The sequence below is a fragment of the Gigantopelta aegis genome, chromosome 15 (assembly GCF_016097555.1).
Source record: "Gigantopelta aegis isolate Gae_Host chromosome 15, Gae_host_genome, whole genome shotgun sequence".
Taxonomy (NCBI): domain Eukaryota; kingdom Metazoa; phylum Mollusca; class Gastropoda; order Neomphalida; family Peltospiridae; genus Gigantopelta; species Gigantopelta aegis.
The window spans coordinates 3,987,890-3,997,505 of record NC_054713.1 but is presented as its reverse complement, the minus strand read 5'-3'; positions in this window follow the sequence as shown (position 1 = coordinate 3,997,505).

Genomic DNA, 9,616 nt, shown 5'->3' with positions numbered 1-9,616 from the left:
CGTAACCACCAGCTCGCCAGAGGGCTTATTCACTGGGATCGTACGAAATGGCTGAGCCCGTTATATATAATCGCCGTCACATTTAACCGTTTTATTAATTAACTATACCATTATACTTGTTGATATTAAGCAATAATGTGCATTATGTATCGTTGAATATGCATACCAGTCCAAAAGCCTTGCTTTAGCATTCCTTTAATAAGTATGATTCAGTAAAATAGTTGTAATAAAAGCACTTTTAATATCTAAACTTAGCTATTTATTATTAGCATTACCAAATCCATCTGAATCCTTTCAGAAAGAATTAAACAGTATACTGTTCAAGTTCGTATGGAACCAAAAACCAGATAAAGTTAAAAGAACAACTCTGTGCAAACCTGTTAAAGAGGGAGGTCTTGGAATGATAAATATATTTAGCTATGTTAAAGCTTTGAAGATTACATGGATACGAAAACTAGAGACAAAAGATCCTAAATGGAAACCAATTCTATTTGTATGTTTCCCACAACTTCATAATGTAGCTTTATTTGGAAAAAAATGTCCAAAGCTATGCATTAAAAATATAAATAGTTTATTTTGGAAGGATTGTATTAGTGCTTTTTATGATTTCTCTGTAGCCATTAAAGTAACAACATTTGTAGACTTTTTATCAGAACCAGTTTTTTACAATTCCCATATAAAAATAAATAAGAAAACGTTTAAACGGAAGTGGTTAGAAAAGGGTATTTCTCAGATTTGCGATTTTGTTAATGAAAAAGGTGAATTTTATAAATTAAAAGAATTTAATGAACTATACGAATTAAATGTGTGTTTCTTAGAATACTATGGGGTTATTAATTCATTCAGGTCATACTTAAAGAAACTGAAAATGACACGACTACTATAGAGACAAACATATCTTTAGATGACTCGCCTGTTCAACGTAAACTCTGCTCTGTCCTGAAAGGCTCCAAATTATTTTATTATACATTAATGTTTTCTGATAATCGAAATACAGCTATGGCAAAATGGCAATGTCATTTCACCATGGAGCTTAACTGATCTACTATTTATCTAAAACCATTTATAACCACGCAGGAAACAAAGTTAAGATGGTTCCAATATAGAATAGTACACAGAATATTGACTACTAACACATTTGCCTATAAGTTGAAACTTGTTGATAGTGAAGGGCGCAGCTTTTGTCATAAAAGTAAAGAATCTATAATACATCTCTTTTGGGTATGTGATATTGTTCAAGAATTCTGGAATACATTTTTAAATTGGTTATTGGCATCTTGTAATTATATGTAACCTAAATCTCTCTCTTGAACTTGTTATATTCGGACATAAGAAACACATTAGGACAGATACAGCTAGACATTACACATTTTAAATTAAACAAAGATACATTGTAGAAAAACATATACACTTCAGTAACAACAGTATCAATAAATTCTTTACTAAGTGGTCCATGTACTATTCTCTCTTTGAAAACATAACTTGATAATTCAAGTACTCGGTTATTTATTTACTTACAAGTATGTTACACCTTCCTCCCCCCCCCCCCCCCCCCCCCCACCACCAACAGTTCATATGTTAAAACATGAAATGTTAGTAAAATAGGATTGCAGAACTTTGCAAGAATGCACAGGAAATTAATATTTTTAAAATTACCATGTATATATATATATATATATATATATATATATATATATATATGTAAAATATAAAGGGTTTTTAACAGTAACTACGTTTACATACACGTGTATGTGAGTTAGTGAGCGAGAGAGCGTGTGTGTGTGTGTGTGTGTGTGTGTGTGTGTGTGTGTGTTTGTGTGTGTGTGAAGTCTTTTCTGTTTTGTTTCTTCTTATTTATTTATTTTTTAATTATTATTATTATTGGTTTATTTATTTATTTATTTATACTTATTATCTTGATTCCCTTATATAATCCCTCGTCTATAACCTAGCCTGACAGAAACCATAACCGTTTTTTATTATTATCGTCAACGTCCCTAACTGCGTTATGCTTCCAACTCAGTTCACTTTGTTTCCTCTTGCACGGTTCGTGCACTTAACATCCGATTTGTTGTCGTCTGCTTGTCGTTCATTTGTGATGTTTTTCTTCACAGTTCTAGAACATTTTCATTAACAATAAAGTTCAAACAAGTAAGTATCTAAATACAAAACTTTACAAACTCCTAAAACCATTAATTTTACTAAGTCGTTTTTGTTTATTCCTTAAAATTACCAATATCGGGTCCACTTGACTCGTAGAAATTGACTTAAAATGGAGAAAGATGAGTTAACATTCGGTGCGTGTCACATGACTTCACACGTGCAAGACCAGCAGGGCCAAAGCATTTAATTTTTATGATGTTTAACACCCCTGTTGTTAGAATTTGTTTTCAATTATTATATTCGATCTGCAAAATGTATATGCTATATGTTTGTGCTTCTACTTTAGTGAATAGTATTAATAATTCATTGATATCAATTCTAAATAATATTTAGTGTATAAATTGTGTTAATTAAGAATCAAATTGTAAATAAAATGATATTTTACAAACTATTCACTGGTATGAACGTAATACCTATCAGAATTGACAATAAGTGTTAGCGGTGGGTGTTGGTAAAATGCGGTCTGGACCAGAACGCTTGACAAATTGAATTTTTCCTTTAGAAAAATATTAAAGAAAGAGTTTGTCAACTGTGCATAGTTAAGAAACATATATTTTTTCATGTTGTGGCCTTAAAAATGAAAAAATACGAACCGTACATACTATGTTCGATACATTTTGAAAACGCATGCGCCTGAACGCAGTTAGAAACGTCGCACTCTTTCCTGTTTACTGGAGGGTGTTTCAATTTTATTTACTAGAATGGATTTGTTTTACGCCCACGTTGTTGATTTTTTAAGTTAATTGATTGAAATCTATTTCGTTTCACGTATTGTAGCTGAAAAATGTAGAATAGTATTTCCGTAAATATCGTATTCGTGTTTTTGTCGTTAGGTGAACGCAGTTTAGGACATCGATGGTACATTTATAAACCATAGTGGTATCATTTGTCTTGTTTTGTTTACATGATTTGTATAGTTTACATATATTTATATGAAAGTTTACTTAAAATCTAATAATTATGTCATGTACTGATGCTGTCCACGACTCATGTTTTGTCCTCAGCATGAGTTGTCTGTCATGTAAATGAGGGACTGGAATAAATATTTAAAAAAAGAAAAAAGAAAAAAAAGTATGATTCAAATTTAATTATAAGTATTGTCTGTTATTTCTTTTACGCTCTGGGCATGAAAAAAAATCATCCGTAAACCTATATGAGAAGAGCTTCGCCGATTCACACAGTTTGCAGATGATTTTTTGTTCATACCCCGATGAACTTAAAAGAATAAAAGAAATAACAGACAATCCTTAATTATTTAGGCATTTATATTTTTCCATGACCCACCTTTCTTCGATTTACTTTATATCTACGGTAATTTACAATCTTGTTCACATTCCAATGCAGTGAAGATGAAATTAAATAGAAAATGTCTTTCAGAGTGCTACAATGGAATGTGACTGTTCAGTTCTCATGTAAGAGATTGTATGAGATTACATGCACATGTATTAAGTGGAGAGAAAAAAAGAAAAGAAAGACTTGAAAAATCTAGTTCTGAAGTTGACTCTGCATCTTATTTCCCAATTTGTTAGGAATAGAACACAATTTGTCATGAATACAACACAATTTGTCAGGAAAATAATACAATTTGTTAGGAAAATATTACAATTTGTAAGGAAAAGATTACAATTTGTTAGCTGTTTTGTGATATAAAATGGTGATGACACTTGTGAGACAAATAAGCAAATGATGACGATCTCTGTTGATCATGAAAGCACAAATTTATTAAAGTTGTACTTCTGTTTGTATTTTGCATTATCTAATGATCACGTTACACGATGGGGAAAAGAGACTGCAGGAAAAGCCATCTTGTTTGTTTGTTGCCTATAGTCTTTGATAGTGGCAGTCCTCTTAGAGACAAAAGATATATCTGTAGTCGTTTTCATCCTCTATTTTGTTGACATAAAAAGAAACGTTTAAAGGTTTTGGAAGTAACAAAAATGCTATTAAAAAACAAATCTGTGCAGAAATAAATAAAACTAATACACACCATAGTAAGAAAATTATGTTTACATCGTTATGGCAGCCATTTTGGTTTTTTGGACTAGTGTAGTCTTGCAATATGAGATAACTCTTGATTATTTCCTTGTCACTGCCTCTGTAGTAACATAAGTCAGATAGAGGGGAGCCAGTGGCAGTCCTCTTATGGACGAAACGCCGGATAATGATTCGTGGGATCAGTTTCAGTCTTATCAAAACATCCATTGGACTCAGTCTTATGTATGTTCAATTTATTTAAAAATTGCATGTTAAATTTCTTACTTTCATGAAAGTATATGAACCACAGAACAGCATAAATGGTGTAGCACGTATAAATAGGTGCGAGTCGTTTGTATATATATATATATATATATATATATATATATTTGTGGGGTTTTTTTTGTGTTTTTTTTAATTATTATTATTATTATTTTTTTTTTTTTTTATGTGTTTGTTTTGTGGGATTTTTTTTGTTTTATTATTATTATTATTATTATTATTATTATTTTAATAATAATTGTATATATATATATATATGTTGTGTGTGTGTGTGTGTGTGTGTGTGTGTGTGTGTGTGTGTGTGTGTGTGTGTGTGTGTGTGTGTTATGTTCTATGTTTTATGCTGTGTTTTATACGTTTAATTTATCAAGGGTTACACTGCGTCTAATCTCTCTGGCAGGAGTAATACGCTGTATATTAGTAATCCTTATACGTTTTAACTTTTTGGCTTTTGTTCTTAACCATATGTGATTAATAAAAACAAAATTACTTTAGGTATTTTAATAATTATGTGACCCCTATTGGAACTACATCTCGTATGGATTAGTATCCTTATTGGGATTTCAGAGGGGGTTTAACATTAATATTGCCCACAATTTTACTTTACTTTTATATGACTGGACACTAAAATATAATCCACCTTTTCCCTTTCTACTTACATTAACACCTTTTAATTTACTACTATGACATGTTCATATAAATTTTCTTATTTTTCTTTATTTTTTTCTTATTTTATTTTCTTCTTATTATTGTTTTATTGTTATTTTATTATTTACCTTCTTCTTTGATAGGTGATAGCTCTTTTGACTTAAGTTAAGTCACAGCACCAATCACATAGTTTTATGCGGGTTCATGTTATGGTTAATATGGAGATATTCATCAATCTCCACTTTCCAATTCTTAACATTTCCATTATGGTGGAGGTGGTGGATGGGATGGCCTAGGGAAATGAATTAAAAATGGGGCAGACCTTCCCGTCTACTCTCCTCCGACATAAATACCAGATTAACCAGACATATTTTATTGTCAATATTCTACTTTTTACATAATCATTTGTAGAAACCCTTTTTAACCCTTTGTATAAACACTTTTTAACTTCCTTGTAAATAAAGTTTATTTAACCATTAATTAGTATTTTTATCTAATCATTTGTATAAACGTTTTTAATTTTAGTTAGAAATCGTGCTCGCAACGAGAGTGCTTGAACATTAAATTGATATAAGCACGTTAATTCCCGACATCTGACCTGACAGTCATTTGTGGGCATACATACATACATACATGTATATTTTGTGATGTCTTATTTCATTTATAATGGCGGAGCGACCCAAAAAACGGCAACATATCAAATTTTCGTTAGAAACTAAAGTCAAATTAATACAAGAATTTGATTCAAATACACAGTCAAAACAGAAAGATTGTTAAAACAACGAACTCCGTGTGCTATTTGATGTGTATTAAATCAATAAAAAAAAATTTAAAATCATTTTGCTTTTTTTATGTGTTGGAGGCAAGTCTGGTTTGTATGACTATGTTTCCCAACCATCCATGGGTTCAAATGTCATTGTTGATCGCGATCATTCAAGAACCATAACTCTGGATGAACTCTGTCTAAACCGGTCTTCGATGTAAACCGGACTATTTCGATTGTACGAAGTGAGTCCGGTTTAGACAGAGTCCACTGTATATATATATATATATATATATATATATATATACATACATACATACATACATACATACATACATACATACATACATACATACATACATACATACATACATACATACATACGAACGAACGAACGAACGAACGAATGTTTAACGACACCCCAGCACGAAAAATACATCGGCTATTGGGTGTCAAACTATGGTAATGGGAAACACACACACACACACACACACACACACACACACACACACACACGTGTGTATATATATGTATGTATGTATGTATCTATATCTATCTGTTTGTCTATATATATATATATGTGTGTGTGTGTGTGTGTGTGTGTGTGTGTGTGTGTGTGTGTGTGTGTACGTGTACATGTACATACATACACACACACATACATACATACATATATATATATATATATATATATATATATATATATATATATATATATATATATTTCTGAAACTACAAAGAAATTCGGTAAACCATAGACAGTGGCATAGTCTTTTACAAATGTTATAGGGCGACTGATAAGTATAAAACTTGGTGAGGTGAAAAGAAGGTGTAATAAACACATTTTATTTTTGCCAAAAAGTATACATTTTGTAGGCATACATACATATTTATATATAAAATAATATAATGTGCACACTGCTGGGAATGGTATGTAGCACCGGGTTACAATCAATAAAATTCTATAGTAAATGGGTAATGCATGCATAGCAATATTATACAATATAATAACATATGTCACGTATCAATGTTGTCTGTTCTATACGTGATAGCAATGTTCAAATACTTACACAATTTAATTAGGCATTTTGAATTGTCGCTGGACAGTAGTTGCGTTAATTTAAATAATGTGGTTTATTATAATAAAAAGGTTTAATATATTTATCTCTTATGTTACTGAAGAAAGGACACACTAGAACAAAGTGATATTCGTCTTCTACTACATTCATATTGCACAGACGACAAATTCTATTATTCCTGTCAATATTGTGGTATCTGCCCGTTTTTATAAAGAGATTATTGGAAGATAATCTAAATTTACTCAAAATATGTTTGTATTTCAAGGCAATAGGTTTCTGAAGATAAGGTTGTAAGCAATAATTATTAACAACGAATTTGTATAACAGACATTTTGGAGAATTGTTGAATACAGCATACATAGCTTGGATAAATTGATCAGTCATTCTCTGTTTGAATAGTGATATAAATGTATTACCATTTTCTACATTTTGATTATACCATATGTGACCAAAACCATTAGTGAGAAGCAAGTCTCTTATTTGACTAACCCAGTTAAAAGAACGTGGTTTTCTTATACACTCGTCATATAGGGTGTTATAACACTCTTTCAAAATACAGTTATCTGTATTCAACAAATTTATCCAATATTTAACCATACAGATGTTCCTACTTATGTACAAAGGTCATCTACCTAATTCGAAATAGATCACCAGTAGTGCTCCTTTTCATGGTAAGGTGGTTGGGTGGAATGTTAAGAGGCCAGCGTACGCCTTTTTTAAAAATGAAAATTATTGATCAACATTTTTCATTTGGGGATGTACACTTTTAGGGGGGAGGGGGAGGGGGTGGTCAAAAGTGTACAGTTTAACTCGTGAAAATGTTGAAAATTATGGACGGCCCCTAACATACTCTGCAATTTAGGCGCACTTTCGGAAAACAATTCTGCATCATCGACATACATCAGTAGACAGAGATGAAGCATATTTAACTGGTATAGTCGGTCGGTGGAATTTAACAGTTCCATTTCTAGATCGTTAATAAATAAAGAAAACAAGAATGGCGAAAGAGCTTCTCCTTGAATTAGACCGGATTTGTACCAGAAGGATTCAGATACATTTCCCTGATATTTCACACATGATTTTATCTGACCATACATTGATTTTACAACATTTACAAGCTTACTATTTAATCCTAATTTAGAAATGTTTAGCCACAATGCCTTATGCTCAACTGTATCAAATGCTTTACTAAAGTCAATGAAAGCACAATAGATCCTTTTCTTACTGCCAAGCGTAATAGTTATAAGACTCTGCAGAGCAAAAATAGCATCAACCGTGCTAAAACCGGGCTTAAACCCAAACTGTGCATCAGATATAATATTGTAGGTTGAACTCCCATTCAGTAATCTATTGTTTAAAATTGTTGTGAACAATTTTGATAAGTGGCTCATGAGAGTGATACCTCTATAATTATTTACATTGTTTTTACTACCCATTTTAAACACAAATACACATCTCCAATATTACCAAACAAATATGGAATATTAATTCATATACAAATCTTTTCATGATATCAGGTCAGATCTCTTCACTGTTTGTCTTTTAAAGTTGTGTTTATTGTTATATTGAATCGTGTCTGTAAATACTAGTATACTGAAATCCACAAAAAACAACGCATCGGGCAGAATTGTAAGGTTAAAAAGGATATGAGGACACAAATAATACATTTAACTGAGGGTTTTATAACTCGGTGTATTCTGGTAAGCAATAAATAAAACCAAAAATTGTATTCACGTGTTAGGCTTATTGCATGTTTTATAGTGAATTTACACATATGATAGCAAGAACAAATGAAAATTGAATGATGCGTTTTCAGTGTAGTTCAGTATATTTTATGAAGAACTGCTGTTATCACCTTGTTATTGTAAATATTCATTGTTCATTAAGTCTTCATGGTGTCATCTGAATAAAGTTTCAAAGATTTTGAATACATTAATGAATTTTGTTCGTTCTGATCAATAGAGATGTATTTAACACAAACTCTTACTCTGAATACGAGTAAACTGCCCTGTTTGAGTGTGTTTTGAAGAACCTTAGTGTCTTACCGTTTAGTGTCTGTCCAGGACAATGGTTAGTGAGAGACAAGACTGTGCGTAGTGGCCTTAATTCTTCCCACTGAGCCGTTTAAGGCTCTGGGTAAGAACCAGCACAAAGGTGTGAACCAATTACCTTGTAGCCTATAACCATAACCACACTACTAAGGCTGAGACAGATAAGGATTCCACATGGTTACAAGATCCACCACACGGGCATATGAAAATACATGTAAAGCGCCCCCCCCCCCCCCCCTTATGCCATATTGGATACGATCCTAACAAACGGGACAATGATCTATGATTGGCATAATCTCTCTCTCTCTCTCTCTCTCTCTCTCTCTCTCTCTCTCTCTCTCTCTCTCTCTCTCTCTCTCTGTGTGTGTATGTATGTAACAGAGACTGTTTGGAGTTGAGAGTCCACTATAAACCAAATCAGTTGCCTAACAAAGTTATCATGTTTTTTTAAAAACACTATTTTGTATCCTGTGAAAATAGACATGTGGTTAGTTTGCAAGATCCTACTATTGTACGTCGCATAAATCGTTCAATAACCTCGGTCATTCCGATAAGGCTGAGGTGCCAAATGTGTACATACCTTCACTGTCTTTTTCTTGTTCTGTTTTAACTCGGGAGAGGTCTTAATAACTCAAACACTGAGACCTAAATCAAAA